This window comes from Dermochelys coriacea, chromosome 12, assembly GCF_009764565.3.
Source record: "Dermochelys coriacea isolate rDerCor1 chromosome 12, rDerCor1.pri.v4, whole genome shotgun sequence".
NCBI classification, from domain to species: domain Eukaryota; kingdom Metazoa; phylum Chordata; order Testudines; family Dermochelyidae; genus Dermochelys; species Dermochelys coriacea.
Genome location: NC_050079.1, coordinates 26729276 through 26752921, shown reverse-complemented (window position 1 = coordinate 26752921; position 23646 = coordinate 26729276).

The window sequence follows — 23646 nt, the reverse complement described above, 5'->3', positions numbered from 1 at the left end:
GCGGTTCGCCGCTCCAAGCCAGTGGGGGCTGCGGGAAGTAGCAGCCGGTACGTCCCTCGGACAAGCAGCATCCCAAGTTTGGGAAACACTGTAGGGCCTAGATTATCTTGGCCCAATGAACCAGAAAAGCCACATTTAATCCTTTGTGCTCCAGTTCAGCATGATATGTAAGTATGTATGTACAAATAAAGACCTGAGTAGTCCCATTAAATACTATGCTGAATTGATGTAGGGATTAAATAGTGCAACCTGTGGGCCCAGTGCATTAGGGTTTATTTCATCCAATATGCTGAACTCAGTTTCATGCAAACACACAAAACATATTCTCTGGCCATTGCTAAAGGCACTAGGACCCAAGTGATCCTTGCCATATAGCCTTGGGGGAAAACTGCAGAGAGGAGCTAGCCAGAGATTCCAGCAGATGCAGTCAAAACAGAAATCTTTGGACATTTAGAGAACATCCTTCAGTTTTGATTAGACTTTCTCTGCCCTGTGCTGATGGCTGTTTGTTCCAACTCTTTCTCTCCTACTCCCCCAGTCTCTATATAAAGAGTCTCTGTGTGTGTGTTATACCCCTTTCCAGCCCTATGTCTGTCTTCTCAGTTTAGACTGTGAGCTCTAGGGGCCATCCCTTGGTTTGTACAGTGCCTAACAGAATGGGGTCCCATTCTTGGTTGGGCCTTAAACAGTCAGGTAATAAACCTGATTAATACATTAAAGTTACTGAGAGTTTGGGATTTTCCCACAAGTACCAAGAAGAAAATAAAAAATCCTATAGTGGAATCTTGATGTTAAAGGGTTACGTGCAATTATACTTCATATATGAAGTACTGAGAACTGAGATTCTGATAACTATTCTCCTATGCTGCTTTAGAAATACAGCTGGGTTCTCATTATTGTGTCAGTTAAGAAACACCTTAATTTACTCTGTCCCAAACTAAATAGCTTCTAATTACTTCAGTGGTTGCTTGGTAAACTGTATTGTTTTTGTTGGCATTTGGCTAAAACATCTTTAGAAATTGAAAGGGTAGCAAAAATGACTAGTATAGACATTACTGAAAATCTTCCTATTTTTCAATTTAACAAATAGAAAGCATATATATTAATTTGTCATCTCTCTTAAGTAAACTGTTCTATTGAGAGAAATCCCATCTGTCACTTGTTGCAATTCAAATACAGTATATAGATTTAATAAAGTTACATGCCATTTTTAATTTCCTTCTCTTTTCCTTTCTATTTAGTTGAACTAGACTAATAGTCTAGCCTGCTAACAATGACTGGACCCTAAACTGTAGTGATATTTGAGCATGTTGACATATTGCTCAATTATTCTTGATAAAAATAGACTTAATGTACTTATCTTCTTTTTAGCCATGCAACAGCCATAAAAGCAACAAACCATTAACTAAAGTGTTGAGGCTTGACATTCTGTAGAATATTCATTATTATTGCATTTTATATTAAACAAAATGATTGAAGAAGCAGTTATATAGATCCTGATCCTGGGGACTGATTATTCTACACGTGAGTGTCAATCATTTTTGTGTGGCTCCTTGATCCTTGGCCCTCTGGGCTCTGTTTCAGCCCGGGGAGCAACTTAAGGAAGAGTCGGGGATTCTTTAACTAGCACCAATTGCAAAGGGCCTCAAGGGGTGGAGGACACTAGTACTCCATGCATGTTCCCTTGCTCTGCCATGCTCTCAACATGCTCTCCAGGGGACAAAAGGGGAGTGAAGCTTAAAATCATCTATGCTGGCTCAATGAGGTTTCCCCTGGAGTAGGGAGAATTTCTCAGATGGCCAGATCAGTGCATCACAGGCATAGAGACACCAGGATCTGGCTCTTAGACTTTTTTTTTTTTAAATGAACTACAGACATACCAGGGAAGCCTCCACTCAGCTCCACAACTTAGCAACCTACTGCTACCAAGAATTATCAGCATATTTCTCAGAGAAAAATCCCCTGGTGTCCAAGATGGGCTGTCCGGACACTAGGAACCATACAATGGACAGAGGCCAAACACTACAATGCCTGTCTTCTCCAAACATGGACCACTCCCTTAGCTGGAAGTGCTAGAAGCCCTACGGGAAAACCGGGCCCCTCCACTGAACTCCAGTCTTTAAGTTAGCCTATAGCCATGGGGTCTACCTGAACTTCTCGCTGCTTCTGGATACCTAGAAAGTCAGGGCGGACACTGAAAAATTTCTTTTTCCATCTGTGGCTGACAAAAAAATTTCATCTCCGCTTGTCAGCTTTGTCCTTGGTGGTGTCCTAGGCTTGGTGATTTTACTACTTTGTACATATTTGTGAAACTCTCTCTCTTATAAAAGCTAGTTCAGAACACAGACCCAGCATGGCAGCTAGGAAGACAATATCCCAGTGCTCTCTTTCCTTTTACCATCACACTGCTGAATACCTGGTTTAATTCAAGCTTTGGTCCTCATCTTCAAAGTCTTATATGGAATTGGCCTAGGATACCTAAGAGGCTAATTTATCTGTACGTCATGACCTTCCATGCCAGCTACCTTCCACTGGCACACTAGAACTGCCAACCTCAAGAGGGGAACTTGTATATTCAGGAGACAAAGATTTCTCAACAACGTCCACATAAATCTGGAACTCATCCCAGACAGATCAGGGTGGATATACATCTTATATCAAAATGCAAAACCCATTTCTTTGACACAGCCTCCTGACAATAATACACCCCAAAAAGAAACAAACAATAACAAATCCAAAGTCCAGTCCCTGCTGATTGGAGGGAAAGAAGGAAGTGAGATACATTTCTTTATGAGCACACTTATTGTTTTAAGAGGCACTCAGATACTCTGGTGGTGAATTCTATATCAGAATTTACATTGATAATACCTGGGGTTGCAATGTCATCAGTAATGACAAAAGCTAAACAGGGTCTAGTGGTGGTTGGTCAATTCTTGAAGGCTAAACCTCCAAGGAAAACCTAGGGTGCTGTAAGAGGTGCTGTTGGTGATTAAGTGGATGATAGGTTTGTCTTTGAGGGATTAGTAAACCAATACTCTAGCATTCTGTGATATGCTACTGCAGGAGCTTTCTTCTGAACTGTATGTAAAATAGAGATTTTGATGACCTGTGTGCGTTAAAGAGTAAGTGAGCTAGTCCTAGAGTCCAGGCCAAAGTTCATTTTTGGAAATTAAATTCTGCCTACTGTCAATTCCCCCTGCTATTTCAGTTGGCTATAGTGTCCTTCTTAAATTATTGACTTGAACTGTTATGTGGTGTTGCTGTGTGCTGCAATCAGCTGTTTTATTCTATCCCAAAGATAGATATATTTCTTCAGTGAGTAGAATAATTTTTGTAAATATAGAGAGTTTATAAAGTGCTTTAGATGCCTTAGAACTAAAACTGCAACATATATATAATATACTAATATAACTGTGACCACAATAGGGTGGTTTTACTGCTTTAACCATACAGGTATAGTTAACTATAGCAGCACAGTTAAAATGATAGAACTTTTCTGCATAGACAAGCCCTCAGCTTTCTTGCAGCCCTGTTCATGGTATTCAGGATGGTGGAGAGCAGGGCCAATATCAGGACCAAAAATAGGCCAATGAAGATACAGGGGAAAGGACTATTACTGGCCTGGAGGGTTCCGTGTCCTGTAGACTTCATAAGCTTTGGAGAAGGAAATCTCCAGGAGCGACCTCTTACAGCTTCCTTGCTGGTCTTTTAGAGGAGGAGTTTGCTACCCTGCAAACTGAGCTGCAGCCCCACCCCAAACCTAGATGTCCAAGGCCATCTGTGCATAGGTCAAACCTTGACCCTGGGACACCCAAGATTTGTGGGGCAGGGAACTATGTGCATCCCCAGCCTTCTACTTCCTCCTGCCCCACCCAACACTGGCTCCTAGGTGCTCATTCTTCCTTCTCCTCCCCCACCTTCAGGTGTGTTGACCTCATGGCCATGGAATGCCTTCAACTAGGTACAAAAGAAAAGGACGTTGGTGCATATATGCCTCATCATCTGTCCATGCAGGTTGTGGAGATCTACACTCAGAGAGTCACCTTTGTGTGTGGATCTAGGGGAAAGGAGAAATGATCTGGGACATTATCTTTTGATGCTTAAAGGTATTTCAGGCATTAAAGGTAATATCGAAATATAATTTTTGGTTTTGTATTTGGCTTCACTGCAGCTTCAAAGTTTCAACAGGTAAGTTGCAATTTTTGGAAAGCTTGGCTGTAAAAAGACCATACGGGTTATGATGATGATGATCCTAACTATGTGACAATTCAGACCAATGTGGTTTTTATCTAGTTTAAACACAGTAGTCCCAGTTGTTGACTCTCCTCATGAAAATATCGATTCTAAGTTCCCTAGTTTATAATGTTTTGATCCATGTTCCCTGCCTATTGATTTACCCTTGATACCTCAATCAAATTGTTTTTTATTTCAACAGTAAATTTATCTGCTCTTTCAAAAATAATGAGGAATAATAACAGGAAGTTCTACAAAAATCTTGTTTTGATTGATTATATCTTTACGCTCTCTTGGGAAAGCCAACTTCATTTGAAAATAAAAAAGAGAACCCTTTGCTTTTTTATATTTTTAGGATCTTTGTGATATTTTTACTCTAAATTTTTCTTCTGAGATATATGTATATGGGGCTTTTTGGGAGATTATAGGACTGTGATGTTATAGAATCATAGAATCATAGAATATCAGGGTTGGAAGGGACCTCAGGAGGTCATCTAGTCCAACCCCCTGCTCAAAGCAGGATCAATCCCCAACTAAATCATCCCAGCCAGGGCTTTCTCAAGCCTGACCTTAAAAACTTCTAAGGAAGGAGATTCCACCACCTCCCTAGGTAACGCATTCCAGTGTTTCACCACCCTCCTAGTGAAAAAGTTTTTCTTAATATCCAACCTAAACCTCCCCCACTACAACTTGAGTCCATTACTCCTCGTTCTGTCATCTGCTACCACTCAGAACAGTCTAGATCCATCCTCTTTGGAACCCCCTTTCAGGTAGTTGAAAGCAGCTATCAAATCCCCCATCATTCTTCTCTTCCACAGACTAAACAATCCCAGTTCCCTCAGCCTCTCCTCGTAAGTCATGTGTTCCAGTCCCCTAATCATTTTTGTTGCCCTCCGCTGGACGTTTTCCAATTTTTCCACATCCTTCTTGTAGCGTGGGGCCCAAAACTGGACACAGTACTCCAGATGAGGCCTCACCAATGTCGAATAGAGGGGAACAATCACGTTCCTCGATCTGCTGGCAGTGCCCCTACTTATACATCCCAAAATGCCGTTAGCCTTCTTGGCAATAAGGGCACACTGTTGACTCATATCCACCTTCTCGTCCACTGTAACCCCTAGGTCCTTTTCTGCAGAACTGCTGACCAGCCATTCAGTCCCTAGTCTGTAGTGGTGCATGGGATTCTTCCATCGTAAGTGCAGGATTCTGCACTTGTCCTTGTTGAACCTCATCAGATTTCTTTTGGCCCAATCCTCTAATTGGTCTAGGTCCCTTTGTGATTTGCTCATGATTGCTTTGGCTCTTGACATTTTATTCTACATAATGATTTAGCCAATCTTAGCAAAACTGACTATCATTATGCAAACTATTGTTTCCCCAAAAGTGTTAGTTCCACGGACACTATTATGACTCTGAACTATATTTTATATAATTTTTACTGAAATAATTTTAGCCTCCCAGAAGCTTGATAGTAACGTTTCCTCCCAGCCTCTTTTCATCACTTTTCATTTAGGAAAGAGTAGAATAAGGCCCTCAGAAGAAAACACTGTATTTCCCCTGTCAAGTCATAAATAGTTTTTCCTAAATAAAAATGAGCAAAGACCTCTAGATTTGACTCTTGGAGCAAAATTCCCCTCTGTGATCTGCCCTACAGAGCTGTTATGTGCAATGTGAAATTCTGTATTCTGAAATTCAATTCCTTGGTGGAACTCCCACCAATACCAATGGGAATTCGGTTCAAGCACTTAGTGCAGAACAAGAAATGGAAACCTGAAGAGTAGTTATATGCAAGAGCAGAATTTTGCCTGTAAAAATGTAAATTTCTTTATTTCCAGAATGAACTATAGAAAATACACTATAATAATTTTTCCAGTTAGAAAATACTGGTTTTAGCCAAACCACTAATCACATACCCTATCATTTAATTGTAGCTGCAGTCGCTAGTGGAGATCTGTCCACCTAAATCCATTTTGGGCTAAAACTGCTACATATCTTTTCCAGGAATCTGATATATTACCCAATATTTTCATTACTCCTACTCCTTAGCCTTATTATTTCATTTTGGGGGGCAAATCGTTAGAATTGTTAATTACACTGGGCAAGTTATTTATCTTTATACTGAACAAGTAGAGTTTTACTGAAGTGAGCTGTAGCTCACGAAAGCTTATGCTCTAATAAATTTGTTAGTCTCTAAGGTGCCACAAGTACTCCTTTTCTTTTTGCGAATACAGACTAACACGGCTGCTACTCTGAAACCTGTGATCTTACAGGGCTGTTTAAGGTACTGTGACTTGTTGAATATCCCTCAACTTTGTGCTCTTTCCATACCCTCTGATGGTGTCACTGAATGACAGGATCAAATCATGGGTTTGGAGCAAGGGACTAATGATACTGCAGTTGCTGCTGCAGGTCAGTTCTGGGAGTGAATTTCTCAATCTGAGATTCAGCTCTGAGTGAAGTCAAGGCAAAACAAATCTTGTCAAATTTAAAAAGCAAGCCAGGCCAAACATATACTGAAAATCAAGGCGAAGGTGCCAAGCAAAGGGTACATTCAACTGGAGAAAGACAGAGAGAAAGAGAGCTCAAATGTGTAGGAGAAGCACTGCTAATTTTTTGGGTTTTTTTCTCTATGCATGCATAATAAGGGGTAATTAGCGCTTACTGAGAAGTGAACTTTTGTATTTCAAAGTCTGGAAACAAGAAACTCTTTGAAACCACTCTTATTTAAAGAGAATATTGCATGATATTAGAGACCAGACCTGGATGGGTTTGGACCCAAAGGAATAATTGTGTGTGTAAGACCCTGCAGGCAAACGCTGAAAGAAGAATCAGAAATGTTGCAATCAAAGTGTTAATATTTCTTGAAAGTAGAAAAAGAACAGAGCAGGGGAGAACAAAGAGCACAAGGCAGTCCATCTCTCCAAAGAGACCACCTGCTCCAACTCTCTGCTCTAGATGGTCAAGTCAGGTCTGACAATTTACACCAGCTGAGAATCTAGCCCTCTCTCTGTCATCATGAAATTAATCATCTAAATATTCATACAGTGAGTTATGATGTGCAAACAGGCAGTAAGAAAATCAAATACATACAAAAGAAAACAGCAGGGGGGAGCTCTCCACTACTCACAGACATTCCGAGGTGGATGGTTGCCACGTTCAGTGGATAATATCATAGCCTAAGTTTATGAGCATCTCCCATTATAACATTATACCGAGAAGAATGACTCTTGCTCAAAGATGGTACCATATATCTGAGAACGATGCAACCAGCATGGAACTACGGCACCTATCCAAAGGTGCCTATGTAGCTCAGAATTAAAACAGAAGCATTCAGCACTTTTAAAGACAAAATAGAGAAGTGCAAATAGCAAACACGTATGATAGAAGATGACACCTAGACAATTTAAAAGATGCTCCTGACTTCTCTCTCCAGAGAGGGATGTTTCCATTGGCATAGTTGTACAACCATCACTCTCATTCTGCTTTTCTCTCTTTGCTCTCAACTAATTTTTTTCTGCCTCATATCTTTATTATACTATTGTTTTAATTCCTCTAACGTATGGGTATATGCCTGACCTGAGATGATGATGTTGCTGGGGTAACTACTTGTGAATTTACTCCTGAATTTTGACAAGTAACTCTACAGCCTTGTGTTTGTGCTTATTTTCACTTTTCAAACTCTTTAGACCACTAGGATAGCCTTCAAAATTTGCCTTTCAAGCTTAGGTGGAAGAGATCCAGGTGGAACTATTGCTCCTTTTTTCATTTTTGTTTCATACAGTATTGAAAACTGCTGCCTATATGAGAGGATAAAACTTAATGGGGTTGAAGGTAATAGTGGTAATAGTGGAAAGAAGGTTAGTCCAGTGATTTGGATATGCAAGAGACACTGGTTCTATTCCCTGCTTCTCTGATTTCCCATGTGACCTGGGGTAAGCCATTTGGTCTCAGTGAAGTAATAGTGCAGGCATTGTGAGGATAAATATATTGGAAACTGTGAAGCACTCAAATACCAAGGTAATGGGAGCCATAGGAGTACAACAGACAGACAAGATAACTGGGAATTGGGACACCCATGTTTTGTTCAGAACTCTGCCATTGTGTGACTTTAAGCATATAAGTGACCTACCAGTGCATCAGGTGTTTAAAATGGGCAAAACTAATATGCATCTACCTCAGAGGGAGCTTGTGAGGATTAAATCATTAATTTTTGAAAAGCATTTTGGCATGCTTGAGGGAAAAGTTTTATTATTAGTAGGGAGAAGGGCTGTGGGCAAATATATACAGTCTACATACTATCCCTCTCAAAGTATTATCTTTCCCCCTTGCACCAGTGATCAGTTTCTCTCCTTTAGTAAGATTAAGTTAGTGGAGATTTTATATTTGCAGGTGCTATCGTGGAAGCAGCAGTAACACAGAGTGTAAGCTCTTTGGGGCAGGGATTGTCTTTTTGTTCTGTATTTGTACAGCATCTAGCACACTGGGGTTCTGATCCATGACTGGGGTACCAAATGCTACCACAATTCAAAAATAATATAATGTAATAGTAGTATAGTAGTGTCTAGCAGCTTCAGTCAGTATTCAGGTCCCCTTATACAAGGCATTATCTAAACACAAAGGAAATGGCAGTCCCTACCCCAAAGAGCTTATTCTATCAAAATTAGAGGTGTGTTTACAATCTATAGGTTTCTGAAACAAAGAGAGGAGAAGTAGATGGGTAAATACAACTTTTGTCAGCTGTCTTGGAGTCATACCTCCAATTTTTTTAACCTTTTTCCATGATGTGTAAACTGACAATGCTCCTTCTCAATTCATTCTACAGGTCAAAAGGAATTCCAGAGTTTTATTGGTTTTTACAGATGTGGGGAATTAAAAAACAAAATAAAACCAAGCACTTTTGGTTAACAAAATATATCTAAACTACTTTATGGAAAAAAAAACTCCCAAGGGAATTGAAACCATTACTCTTAAGAAAGTCCCACACTTAAATTCCATTGAGTTCATGGTGGATAAAGGAAACTACGGAAAGAAGTTTTCAGTTTTCTAAAATGTTCTAGAAGGAAGAAAAGCAATTTAAAAAACCCTCTAAAATCTCACAACCTTGCAAATGATCACATGTTCCGTCTGAGCCATTGGCGGCCGACCCTGTTTTCAAGATACCCAAATCACATTTAACTAAAGCATTTTAAAGACCCATCCAACAAATTTATTTTCCCTGAATGGTTAATGCAACATAGCTGTGCATATTCCTGTAACTTCACATATGGCAAAGTGAGTCTAAACCACCAACTCATTTTAGAGATTCTGTTTTCAAATGTCATCTTTTGATAGGCAAATAGAACTCCAGAAATAATGCCACTGGTGCTACATGTGCTCCATTGCTTAAGCCTAAGGGAAAAAAAATCAAATCAACAAATAGCTTCAATTGTTATTCCTTCAAATTGCCAAGCTGCTTTTAAAACAATATGCAACAGAAAATCTAAGAACCAAATATGCAGGGCCAACATAGTGCTTCAATTACTGTTACATAAACCTTTTTCAACTTGCAATCCCTTATTTTATCTATAATAGATAAATGCCCACCGTCAGGAAAGAACCCCAGAATGATAAACAAGAAAATTGAGTCTTGTTCTTAACACAGATGTCACCTGGTACAAAAAGTGACTATCAAGTGGTCCAGAAAAGCACTTAAGTAGATCAAATCAAGGAGAAAGCTTCTTTTGTCTATGGATGTCACTTAACAAGGTCAGTTCATCTTACTTGCCTTTCCTGAAAGGATTGGGTTGTAACTGGTTCCTAAACTGTCATTATATGAATCACACACAAACAGAGCTTGAGGAGATGGATGTCCTAGGTACCACAAAGAAGGACTCCCTCGCAGCAGTCCCTAACCTCCATATTTTAAAAGATATTTTGGTGTTCCTGTGCTCAGCCCTGCAATACCTCATTGATTTAGGAGCTTACATTTCATTTTCCAAAATGATTCAGGCACTTAGGAGCCAAAATCCCATGGAAGTTGATGGGATTCAGGCTAAATGCTAAATCCCTTTTGAAAACGATAATTAGGTAATCGCAATGCTGAGTACAGCAACACCTACGTAGCTTTAAAAATCTGGGCCTAAATCTATTGCACAGGCCAAAAGGAAATGGAGCAATGTAAATCATGTGTTAAAGTCAATGCAAGCTGTATAAACAGTAGATTCACATCTAAACTTGGCAAGAAATTCAGAGAGGAGCAGCCTCTATATTTTGCAAAGATCTGGAAAAAGTGCAAAGCCGATGGCTCTCTAATAAAACTTTTTTGGCATACAGTCTGGAAGCCTCAGCAGTTTCTTATGTTGGAAAGAATGTATTCTGCTTCAAAATTTATACAATGCCTAATTTATGCTTTACATATTGTAGGCCAGAGCACTTAGAGTCTCTCTCACAAATATCGCTGAAATCATGTTTTTATTTGTCATCCCATCTCACCCTTGTGTTCCTTGAAAACAAACAAAGAGCGACTTTTCTGCATCCTGATTCTACAGCATATCTGAACTTCACACAATAATTCTGCCAATTCCACTATCAGAAAGACTGTGTGCAAGCCAAGATCTACAGAATGCTGCAGAGGGTGTGAAATTCCAAAATGGAATGGAGTAAAAAAGGAAAAAGGAAGGGATCTAGTCTATCACTATCAGGAAAGCCATTCTCATCTGCTCTTTAGAAACTTAAAACACTCTGTAATAAGGCAGCTTTAATTTATTATTATGGTAGTTTTAGGCCCCAGTCCAGCACAGCACTTGATCATGTGCTTAACTGTATACTTGTGAATAGTTTCAATGACTTCAAATTGGTAAAGATATTTTGGCATTGCTGTGCTCAGCATTGCAATGCCTAACTGATTTAAGAGCTGAAATGTTATTTTTGAAAGAAAATGTATGGATTTAGGAGCCACAATATCATTTACTATTGATGGGATTTAGACTCCTAGGTGCCTAAATCATTTTTGAAAAATGAGATTTAGGCTCCTATATCAGTTAGGCATTATAACTGATCACAGCAACACCTAAATACCTTTAAAAATCTGGGCCATACCTATTGGCACCGTTATATTACAGCTACTCATTAGAATAGTTCACAAGATTAGTGTTGATACATTGATAGAGACATTAACTTCTGTATGCTAATAAAACAGGCATTTCCTCTACACTTAAGCATTTGACTAAAGCAGTTCTAGCAACTCACATGGAACTTGAAGGGAGGAACACAGGTGGCAGGACAGAAGAGTTTGGAGGAGAAAGTCAGCCTGTTTACATGTGGCTAGAATGCTAGCTGATGTTGCAGCACTGTTGTAAATAGTTCACTCAGTAAAGAGCCAGTTTAATTTTAACAGCGTGAAGTCCCTTCCTGTTATGATCCAGCATGCAGTACATAAAACATGGTGGTTGCGATAGCAGTGAATCTAGTAAGACCCCTTGTGATGAGTACAGTGTGATTAACAGGCAAACAAAGCATCACTGAGAAACAGAGCAAACAGGCATCATAGAAGAAAATTCAGACCACCGTGGATACTAGCTTTCCTGACAAAAACTTTGCACAAGCATAAAAGCAGTGGAAGGAAGTATACCGAGCTGATCATGCGGGATAAAGATGAGAAAATGAAGGTAAAGTTTTTCAGTATCTCACTGGGAAAAGAGAATAAGTGAGGTGAGTGAGAGAGAGTTGCCAGGAATAAGTCCCAAAACAGCTGATAAAGGTATTTGATGAGTACTGTGACCATAGATAGAATGGGACTATAAAGAGATGCAGTTTGTTTGTTTGTTGTACCTGAAACCAAGAAGAAGATTGGGAATAAATACTTACATTACAGAGCTGAGAACTCTGGCCTCCACATGTCACTTTGGCGACATTAAAGATTCCCTAATTAAAGGCAGGTTCATTTGAGGGACACATGGTCCCAAGCTTACAGTAGAGACCATTGAAAGAAACAGATCTAACCCTACAGAAATGTCTAATAGCAAGAGCAGGTGAAAGGAAAAGGATCAAAACATTACAGCCACTACTGCAGAACAAATACACAGGCTCAAGCAAGAGGGCAGGACAGAGATAGACTGATTGAGAATGCAGGAATCATGGTCCAGTGTATGTACTGTGGAAAGTAATATAAAAGGCAGAAAAAAAAGTGCCCAGTCTATAGGCAATGATGGAAGGGGTGTGAGAAACAAAACCACTTTTATCCTAATGCCACAGCTACCTACAGTGACTGAGGATGTGGAGACTTCCCGTGAAGAGAAGGATATCTGTTGTATGACTCTAGCAGAAAGAAAGACTCTCAATGTACACATACTGCAGAAGAAGATTGCCAACCATTCAACTGTCATATTTTAAATCATGCTCTTAGATGAATTACCAATTCAGTTCCAGCTGGATTATGGAGCCAGCTCCAATGTAATTGCAGAAACACTGATAAACAGCAATATTAGACTGAGAAATGGGACCAAGCACTGGTGATGTACATAAAATTATTCTGAAGCCAGTGGACAAAAGCAGGTTGTCATTAAGAAACTCATGAAACAAGAGACGTTATCACTTGGAATTTTCAATAGTTGACAAGCAGGAGTACCTCCCAGAGCAGAGCAGGGCAAGCCATGATTTGAATAGTCACCTTAGGCCCTGTCCAGCATCCTAACAGAGGACATATTTCATGAAGATTGACACCTAGAGGATGAAATTAGAAATAGACCCTTATAAGCAGCCTTGGAAACCACCAAAGCGCAGCAGTCCAGTAGCCCTAGTGGAGTCACTACAGAAGGAACTGGCAGGCCTTCAAAGAAGCTGCATCATTACACCTGTTAAAACTAGCACAGAGTGGATCAGCAGAGTAGTAGTGGTGCAAAAAACAACAGGAAAACTAAGGATCTGCATTGACCCAAAATCACTGAACAGAGCATTGAAAAGAAGTCATGGCCTATTACCAATGACTGAAGACATACAACCTGATTTATTCAGGGAAAAAATATTCACTGTTTATGTCAAGAATGGCTTCTGGCATATTAAGCTAGATGAGCCATCCAGCCACCTGACAACCATAGCACTCCTTTTGGCATGTACCACTGGATACAAATACATATGGGCATCAGCCCAGCCCCAGAGGTGTTCCAATGTAAACTGAACCAGGAACTAAGAGGGACTCCCAGGCATCAAGACTGTAACTGAAGGCATTCTTATTATAGGAGAAGAGGTCAAGAAAGAGGCCATCCAGGGCCATGATACCAATTCCTAAATGGGCTCTTGGAGCAAAATATTAGGCTGAGTTCAGGCAAGTTGAAGCTAAAGAAAACTGAAGTCACCTATGTCAGACATCTGTTGACTTGTGAGTGACTCCAGATGGACCTGGGGGAAACAGAGACATGAAAGAAATGCCCAGATCAAAAGATGTGAAGGGAGTCCAGTGATTTATAGGGATGGCCAACTATCTTTTCCAGATTCTACTCACCCCTATCAGAAGCCTGTGAGCCTGTGAGACAGTGAACACACAACGGTGCAGTGTGGGAATAGCCATAGACTCAAGAACAGACATTTGAAAGAGTAAAGAAAACCATAAGCACGGGCAACAATTCTAAAAAGTATCACAACCCTACAAAGCAGCTAGAGCTGTGATGCCTGAGAAAGAGGTATCAGAGTAGCTCAGCTGCAAAGCCAGTAACCCATAGCATTTGCTAACGAGCCCTGACACATAAAGTGGACATGCTTAGATAAAAAAGGAGCTTCTGGCACGGCTCTTTGGAACAATTCCACCTGTTCACCTTTGGGTGCAAGGTGGACGTGCAATCTGTTCACAAGCCACTAGAAAGCATCATGAAGAAGTCACTGCTGAGTGCACCCAAGCAACTACAATACATGTTATTGGGACTCCAGCACTTTGATGTAAGAATAAAAGTACTACCCAGGAAAGTCCATGACTGGTGGCAGATACACTATGCTGCATGTACCTTCCAGGAAATAACACAAACAGCTCTGTGTTGGGACAGGAATCCAGTCTATCAATATGCTACAGTATCTTCACATCTCACAGTCCAACAAAGTGTGCAACAGAATGGGGTGCTACAGTTCTTACTCCAGGGTTAGCGATATCACAAGGAGCAAGTGCCACAGGAGGTTACTTCCTACCACCAGAAGACAGATCAACTGCATGCACAAGATGAGATTTTGTTTAAACATGACTGAGCAGTAATCCCAGCAAATCTAAGAACTGAGGTCTGAGACAGATACAAGCTGCACACCTGGGGGTAGAGGCTTGCCTGAGATGAGCCGGGAGCGTATCTACTGGCAAGGTGCAGAGTAGAGTAATCAAAAACAGAAAGAGAATTTACAGCCTCAGGAAATCCCAGCTGGATCTGGGGAAAAGGTCTGAACAGACCTGTTCACTTTTAATGGCAGGAACTACGTGGTCACAGTATATTACTAATTCTATTTCTGTGATCAGGAAACTGAAAACACATTCTGCAGGGTCTGGCATACCTAACACTATGCTCAGACAATGGGCTACAGTACACTGTAGTAGAATTCAAACATTTCAGCACCAAATAGTAATTTGAGTACAAGACTGTGACACTACACCACATATTCTTCACAGTGATATTATTAGGATATGATTATGACATAGTTATCATGTATTTTATGCAAGATTAGGTAATGTGAGATATCATTGAATAGATTATGATTTACTGAATATGATTATCCTATTTATATCTGTCATTTTTGTTAGTTAGGAATATTGACTATGTATCTGTATTACAAATGTGTTTACATCTGGCCAATGCACACCAGACAAGATGCTTTCATTCTGAAAATCTGGGCGTGGAAAGGCCATTAGAGAAAACAATTGGCCTTAGAAGAAGCTTAGCTCCCACCTGGGGACCTTCCAGAGGACGCTACAAAGAGGATCTAAGTAATGGCTGCTGTGACACTGTAGGGGCATGTGACCAGGTCACCTGGTGCTGGACTCCATCTTGGGATATCAGTATTTTTCCACTGAATGTCGTGGGAACCAATCATTTAAACAAAAGGTTCCTGCCATATGCAAGAGCTATATAAGGCAGGGCAGTGACATCATCTTCGTTATTCACTGACTTCCCACCCAAAGAGACTCTTGGAAGGACCTGAGGAGCAAAGACTAAACTAGGGGAAATGTTGGACCCAGGCCAAAGGGATTTTTAGCCTGTAAATGGAACAACTGGGGATTCTAAGATGTAAGCCAATGCAGCTTGTACCTTAAGAATCTGCGGTCTGTTTGTATCATCACTTAGGGCAAGGATCTTCTATTCATATCCAATCTCTTTAGTACATTAAGCTTAGTTTGCGTTTTTGTTTATTTGCTAGGTAGTCTGCTTTGATCTGTGTGCTATCCTTTATAATCACTTAAAATCTATCTTTTGTAGTTAATAAATTTGTTTTTACTTTACCTACAACCAACGTGTGGAATCATAACTTGGAACAGAAAGCAGTTGTATATTCTTCTCCATATTGAGGGAAGGGGCAAATTTCATGAGTTTACACTGTACAGATCCTTGTGCAGCACAAGATGGTATAATTTGGGGTTTACACTCCAGAGGTGGGATGCGAGCCTCAGTAGCTGGGAAGTTCCCTAGCTGGAGCATTCCCATGCAGTGCTGATCACAGCGTCTGAATGTAACTGCAGCTGGGTGTGTCCCTGCCTGTATGGGTGCTGGTGAAAGAGCAGGCTGGAGCCTGGAGACAGCTTGTCACAGCAGTACAGTGTAAAGAGCTGGTGGATCAGGGGGGCTCAGTGGTACTCCAGTCACAAAGACATCTTCCCCTGGGTACACACAAAGCAACAGGAGGTCAGAGTCAGCATTAAAGAAGTAACGACAGCCAAGAGGCTGATTGTAAAAGCAAAACAGATAGAAAGGGATCCCTACCTGGAAATACTGGACCATCATCATACAGTCTGTCTCCCAGGGACTAGATAGTTATGCATCATAGAGACTGATAGGCTCAGGTTGGCCACCCCATTCTAACTTGAGAAGGAGCCAGAATTTACCAAGGTACATTGCCAAAGAGCCACAGTTGTACATCAGCAGCCCCCCATCAGTTCCCCCACCCCACTCCCAGCACCTCCCATCCACTGGCAGCCCCTCCGATCAGCACCTCCCAGTCAGCTGTTTCGTGGCGTGCAAGAGGCTCTGGGGGAGAGAGGGAGGAGCGAGGGCACTGCAGGCTTAGGGGACGGGGTGGGAAGGGGTTGAGTGGGGGTAGGGGTTGAGCAGTGAGCAAGCCCCAACACATTGGAAAGTTGGCACCTGTAGCTCCAGCCCTGGAGTAGGTGCCTATACAAGGAACCGCATATTAACTTCTGAAGAGCCACATGTGGCTCCGGAGCTACAGGATGGCCACCCCGCGTTAGAAAACCAAGGCTCTACTTCCCATCAGGGGTAGTCTGCTTCAGCCCAGTGGAGGAATGACAGTCATGACACCAAAGCAGTTAAAAGAACACCAATTAGGCAGGCAGTCTGCTGCAATAAAAGAGCCAGGACCTGAGGCGACTATGCACAGGTGTATAGGCTGGGTCCCCAGTCTACTGAGTTGGTCTGCACTGCTGTCTGGGGGAGGGGACCCATTCTTTCCTAGGTTCTCTCTCCTAGGCTCAGACAGAGCCAATCTGAGCTCCTGTCCTGCTCTCCAGAGGCCTCCCACAGTCTGGCAGGGAAGCAAGCAATGAAACTGCCAGAACTGCTGTCTTCTACCTCCTTTATGAAACAGCAGACTGCCAGCAGCTAGCGGCAGCAGCTGTTCGGAGCACACCCAGCTCATGATAGAGCTGCTCCTGGGGCTGCCGAGGAAGTTGTGGGAGGCAGCTGGGAAGGTTTAAACACTTTTGTTTAAAAATCACAGGGTGTGGCTGAGGGAACATTTTCAATTAATGTTCAAATACAAATTCTATCCTGTAGCTGTCTGAGAGGGCCACAGTGTAATGCTTTGAAGGTCACAGGTTTGACAACACTGGGGTAAAGTCTGACTCCATTAGTCCTTCCTATTTTCCATCAATTACTTCCTCTGCCTTAAATCCCCAAATTAAGAAGATAACCAGATACATTATTTTCTACAAATACATAATAATACATTGTATCCTTAAATGGCACTCTCACACTGCTCAGTTTACTCTTTACCACTGTAAATATGAAAATATTCTCTTAGTCATATTTGATATTGTATAATCAACATATTTGCCATCTGGACTTATTGTCTCTAGGTTGCTGATTCAAATTCACAGCAAGTTGGTAGTGAAGAAAGTTCTTCCATCTGACATGAGATGATGGACTCCAAATTCCTAGTGGACAGTATCAGCATCCCAAAAACGACCACCAGAATTAGCAATGTTTGACTATCTAAGTAGAGGCATCAACTTTGAACAGAAAGGCTACTGAACTACCCACTGCATCTCTAGAAGAGATCAGTAGGGTGGGGGGGAAAGTGTGCATTGCCAATATGGGTAAGCAGATCCCTTCAATCATTTTGGCTTATTTCCTCAGAAATCAAATTAACTGAAAAAACAAAACATCAATACTGTTCATATTAAATATGCTGTTTGTTGTCATTCACTGTAATGGTCATATCGGGCTGAGTTGGCAAAGACTCACCAGAGTTTAACTCTTCCCAGTGGCAGCTCTGCACTTCTTATTTTCCAGCCCTCTCACAGAAGAGGAGATATTGGTATAATTGCTCTCATAGAATTCCAGCCGTTGACAACAGACCAGAACAGAACAAATCTACTTACTCACTTCTTATATCTGAGTCAGATGTTCCAATTGGAATATTTTGCAATTCCATAGCCTCTTCCTCTTCCCAGGATCTCACAATACTTTACTGACATTAATTCAAGATGGGATTTGCAAAGGAATCTAAAGGATGAGGCATCCAACTCCTAGTAACTAAAGATAGGCCTAAGCAATTTGGTGAATTTCCAGTGTTCATAATTCTGGCAGTGTACAAAGGGACATGGGTAGGGCAGGTAATTTACTCCCATTGAACTTCAGTAGGAGTTGGACACCTAAATCCAAGCCTCACTTACCCTCAATTTTACAGGTGAGGAAACTGACATGAAGAGAAGTTTAGTGACTTGCCCTGGGTCCCATAGGAAGCCAAATATTGAAACCAGCACTCTTAACACTCAGGCCTATGCTTTAACCCTAGGCCTATTGACATTAGAAGGGATACAAACGATGCTAACACAGTTCTCAGTGAAAGCAAAAGCTCAATGGAGCGGAGCTCTGGCAGTGTGTGGGCTGGTGAGGTTCTTTTTAAATTCACAAGCCAGCACGGTGCTCAGTTCCTGCTGTAAAAGTAAATCTGTTTGGGTTTGGGTTTTTTTGTTTTGTTTTGTTTTGTTTTAAAGAAATGTCCATTTAACAAGGAAAAAAACATCATGCAAAGACTAAGAGCATGAATTCCAGGGGAAAAGAGTCTGCACAGAGGTTTGATCTGACATATTGTGCAGGGCTCACTCATATACAGAACATTCTGACCATGTTCTCCCAGCTCTTAAGGTGAAGTACTTTCAGCATGTCTCACAGTTGAGATGCATCAAAGTCTATGTGTGGGACAGAACAATAAACTCCAGAGGCCCATCAGATGACCTGCCAAAAAACACCCTCTGTGTAAGAATAATAGACTTTGGCATTACTGATATCTGAATTTTAAAACAGTGATCTAAAATCCTGCTCTGTGAGGGCTTCCATGATAAAAATCAGGATTTTACAAACATATGTTTTGTGTGTGTAGGAATGTGGCAGAGCAGAAACTTAAATAAAAAAGTAAATACTTTGGGGAACTTTTCCTGATGTGGCTGGAAAGGAATGCTGCCTAGACAAAGAGAGCTTGGCTCATTACTTATTCCGAGGTCAGGAGCATGGCTCTGCCTTCTAATGCATTGATGCAGTGTGGCTTGACTGGCCAAAGAAATCATTTGTGAGATGTACATCTGGTTACTATATCACTGTTTGCAAACTCTTCAGTATTTGTGAGAGATCAGAGAGGATCCCAATATTTTCCTCCTTTATCTCATTTATTCCAATAATTGTTAGGTTTACTCTGAGAGTGATGGTCTCTTTAAAAGCATGAAGAAGATTATACCCTTTCTAAAACTATCAATCCAATTCCTAAACTGCCTTTTGTAAGGGGGTGGCAATGTTGGAGTCCTTCACAAATATTCAAAACCATACATTTAATGGTAACTGGAAATGAGCCTGAGAAGTTTGGTGAATTTCCAGTGTTTCTCAGTCTGGTAGTGTTCAAAAGACCATTTATTACGAGAGGTAACTTATTCCCTTCCAAATACCAGACTGAGCTGTTTAGACTACTAATCCAAACCAGCCTGTGAAACGATTGTACAGCCTACAGCATGTGAACCTTTTAAAATAATCTTTTAAAGTAGGCTGGTATCTGTAATCCTCCTCAGTGTACGATCATTGGTCAAGCCTGAGTGAGAAGGAGAGAAAACTGCTCTGGAGGAGTGAACTGGAGAAGCAGTTAGAGAACTTAAAGAAACAATGTGATAGGGTGCAATTTGCATTGCTAAGTGTCAAATCCAGAGCCACTGTACCTTAGTGCTCTACTGAATAAAATGGCAGGAACAGTGTTAGATCTGTCCATTAAGCTCAGCAAGCTAACTTTCAGAGGTGTTCTCCAAAGTTATACCAAGCCTCTAGGCTCCTGGTGTGAGAACACAGAGAGAAACTAGATCATATGACAAATATGTTACACCTTGAAGGAGTCAGCAACAATGGGAAAGTTTTTGCTTAAAGAAAAGCTCCCCCAGGGTTCTCAAGGTGTGACAGTTTAAATGGGCATGCTTTTAAATGTCCCATTTGAAACACATTACAACCCCCTTCATCACAAGAGTGACATATTTAAAAAAAAAAAAAAAAACCTGCCTTACAACAAATCCAATGCAAGTAAGCTACTTGGCAGATCTGCTTTTCTTGCCACCAAAGTCATGTCCTCAGTCAGTCTCTCCCCCTTAGTATGACACCCAGTAATACCAGCAGCCATTTCCATTTGTCTCTGACTGTGAGACTGACAGCATTGCATGTGTTGAGGAAGAAAAAGAACTTGTAGTTATATCCTTTAAAGCCTTGTAATCAGTTTTTTTAAAGGGACTTTTAAAAAGTTTGTTGAGAAGACTACAGTTTGGTTGGGTGTGAAGAGGAAGGCTTGTTCTGTCTACCAAAGAGCCGTATTCTTACCCAGACAGTGTTCCTATGTAGAGAAGTAAGAACCACCTTGATGCCCATGCACTCTGTCTGGACCTTGTGCTAAGGTGCACCTGCTAACTTCCACCCACAATAAGTGATGGGAAGGGACAGAGAATGAGTGGAAAATTGGCTCCTCCCCTGACTCCCTCCAAGGCACTGGTCAGCAATACTGAGCCAGTGCATCAGGAGTAGTAATTTAGTGCTAGGAAAAAGGAGGGAATTGATCTTGATACTGTGGACACCAGTGGATAGGTGTCCGCATCATAAAATATGTTACCATGACTGTCACTAATTGGCAAGGTTTTAGAGATCTCAGCCAGGAAAGACAAGAGCTGAATGGGCATGGAGACTGAACTACCTTCTCACTCTTGCCATGGTCCCTTCCAGTTAAAAGGGTTCTCTGCTCTGTCCCCTCATCTGGATCCCTCACTGTGACCCTCTGACCTGTCCCCTCCCATCTGTTTTTCATTTTTGTCCCTGTTAAATTTGGCATTCTGAGGCACCTCCCTCATCAAAGGGTACAGGCCCTTTGTTGTTTTAGTGAACGTCATCCACTATCCCAATATTTAAATAGGCCAATATCTTTCACAAGCATCTCCAAAGACTTGCATTTCCAAATAGCTAAGGGAGAATTCCTATTTATATTATTCCATGGAGTAGGGAGGCACTTTTTCCCCCCATTTTTGTGATTGTATCCTGGTAATAACACTATGAAATGTTATCTCAAAAGGCACATCAGCTTACAGTATTAATATCTTAACAAGGAAGCTTTATCTTAGAATAAAAGTACTGTTTTATTCCAAGCACAATAAATATTATACATATTTAACCCACTGGGCTTTGATGGAAAGGTCTAACAGCAATGAAATACAATATTACAAAATTCTAATACAAAAAGTTTTCTTGACGCAAGATCAGTTCATTTCTTTTTTTTTTTTAAGCTCTCCTGCCAAACCCAGGAGAAGTACATGCTGTGACAAAATTCTGGGAATCAACACTCTGATCACTTGAACACCCGTTAATTCCCACACGATGGATCTGACTGTGTCTATTTAGTGGATTAGAAAGTTCTGGGGAGGACTAAAGAACTAATTAGCCTATTAACACAGAGGAAGGAAGTGCTGGGGGAGAGGCAGGCTAATGGAGTAAAAACCAAAAAAGATCTGTTTAGTCTACAGAAGAGACGAGTGAGGGGGGATTTGATAGTAGTCTTCAACTACCTGAAGGAGGGTTCCAAAGAGGATGGAGCTCGGCTGTTCTCAGTGGTGGCAGATGACAGAACAAAGAGCAATGGTCTCAAGTTGCAGTGGAGGAGGTCTAGGTTGGATATTAGGAAACACTATTTCACTAGGAGAGTGGTGAAGAAGTGGAATGGGTTACCTAGGGAGGTGGTGGAATCTCCATCCCTAGAGGTTTTCAAGGCCTGGCTTGACAAAGCCCTGGCTGGGATTATTTAGTTGGTGTTGGCCCTGCTTTGAGCAGGGAGTTGGACTAGATGACCTCCTGAGGTCTCTTCCAACCCTAATTTTCTATGACTCTATGATCTCTGATCTCTTCTCTCTCCTTGGCAAAGGGCTGAAGAGGAACTGATGTTGTAAAAGCTGTCATGGATGGATCAGTAAGATGTTGGGAAGGGCAATGTAAATAAATTGCATGGTGATTTTTAACAACTGAGGGTCTCCAAATATGCACAGACAGAGCAGAAGAAAGGTGGGATCTTGCCCTGTCATAAATGCTGAGAAAAAAAGATGATCTCAGTATATATATACATACACACACACACATATATACACTGTATATATACAAAACCTCAGTATTCAGACAAAAGATTACTCAATATTATAATATATATTTTTATATATAGATATAGTCAGATTAATCCATGGTGTAGTTTTAGTGAATTTGAAAGAGTCACATGAGGCATGAGTTTGGGCCCCTGTGTTAAGAATGTAGGACCCAGTCCAATAAGATGCTTAGCACAATCATCACTAGGAGTTGAGGGGGCTCAGCACCTTTTAGTTCTATGCCTTTATTCCCAACAGTTTTCAATGAATAGCACATTCTCCATTGCAATGAAAAGTTTTTAAACATGGTCACAAAACAGCTTAGCTGTAACTATGTTTAAGCAGAATTCAGATAGTTTTAAAACCAGTCAAATGCCAATGTACAGGACCTGTGGAGTGACGAGCTGTTCTGCGCTTTTCTTTATCTAAAATATCTAGAAAGGAGTATTCTTCCTCCTGGATTTGAGAAGGTCCAATTCAAAGGTTACACCCTCCATGCTACTCAGATTGTAAACTCTTTGGGGCAGGGATTGTCTTTGTTCTGTGTTTGTACAACACCTAACGTTCTAAGCTCCTAGGTGCTATGGTAATACAAATTAATAATGATACGCAATGGTAAGGCCTTGCCTCTGGGGTAGGTAAAATGTAGCACATCAGTGCATGCCCTCTGGCTACAGTGCTTCTTTAGCAGAAAACCTTACACAGAAGGCATGGATTAGTTTAAAAAAAAGGTTTCTGAAAGACAGGAATTTCAGTGTGCAAGAGGCTGGGCAGAGGGTCTGAAAAGCATTATTTATTATGGCCAGAAGTTACTTTAAAGCCTGGCATTTAAGCATATTTGTATCTAAGGGCTTGTCTACATAGGCAAATTCCTGGTTTAGTTATAGCAAAATAACAATTCTGCTACAGTGATACCGGAATAGCTATAGTTATGCTGGAATAACCCCCTCAGGTGCACACACTATTCCAGAATAAATATGATTTTATTCCAAAATAATTACTCCACTTTGGAAGTGGTATATTTATTCTGGAATAAAATCACTTTTATTCTGGAGTAGTGTGTCCACACAGGAGGATTATGCCAAAATAGCTGTAACAGAATAGTTATGCCAGGAAATTTCCCCACATGGTCAAGGCCTTACATATTAAAAGTTATTCCTCAAGGAGAACTTCCACTTCTGTACAAGTGACAGTGGTAGGCTTACTAGATCCAGGCACAGATAAAACAGAATGGTTAAAGGGGACTGGGGGGAAAGTCTGCTTAAGGTACTGCGGTGAGACCGGAAGGCAGAGGATGTGAGCATTATGAATCTCCTCTAGCTCAATCACAGCTAGTGGTGTTCAAATTGAGGATTGAAAAGAGAAAATAAAAG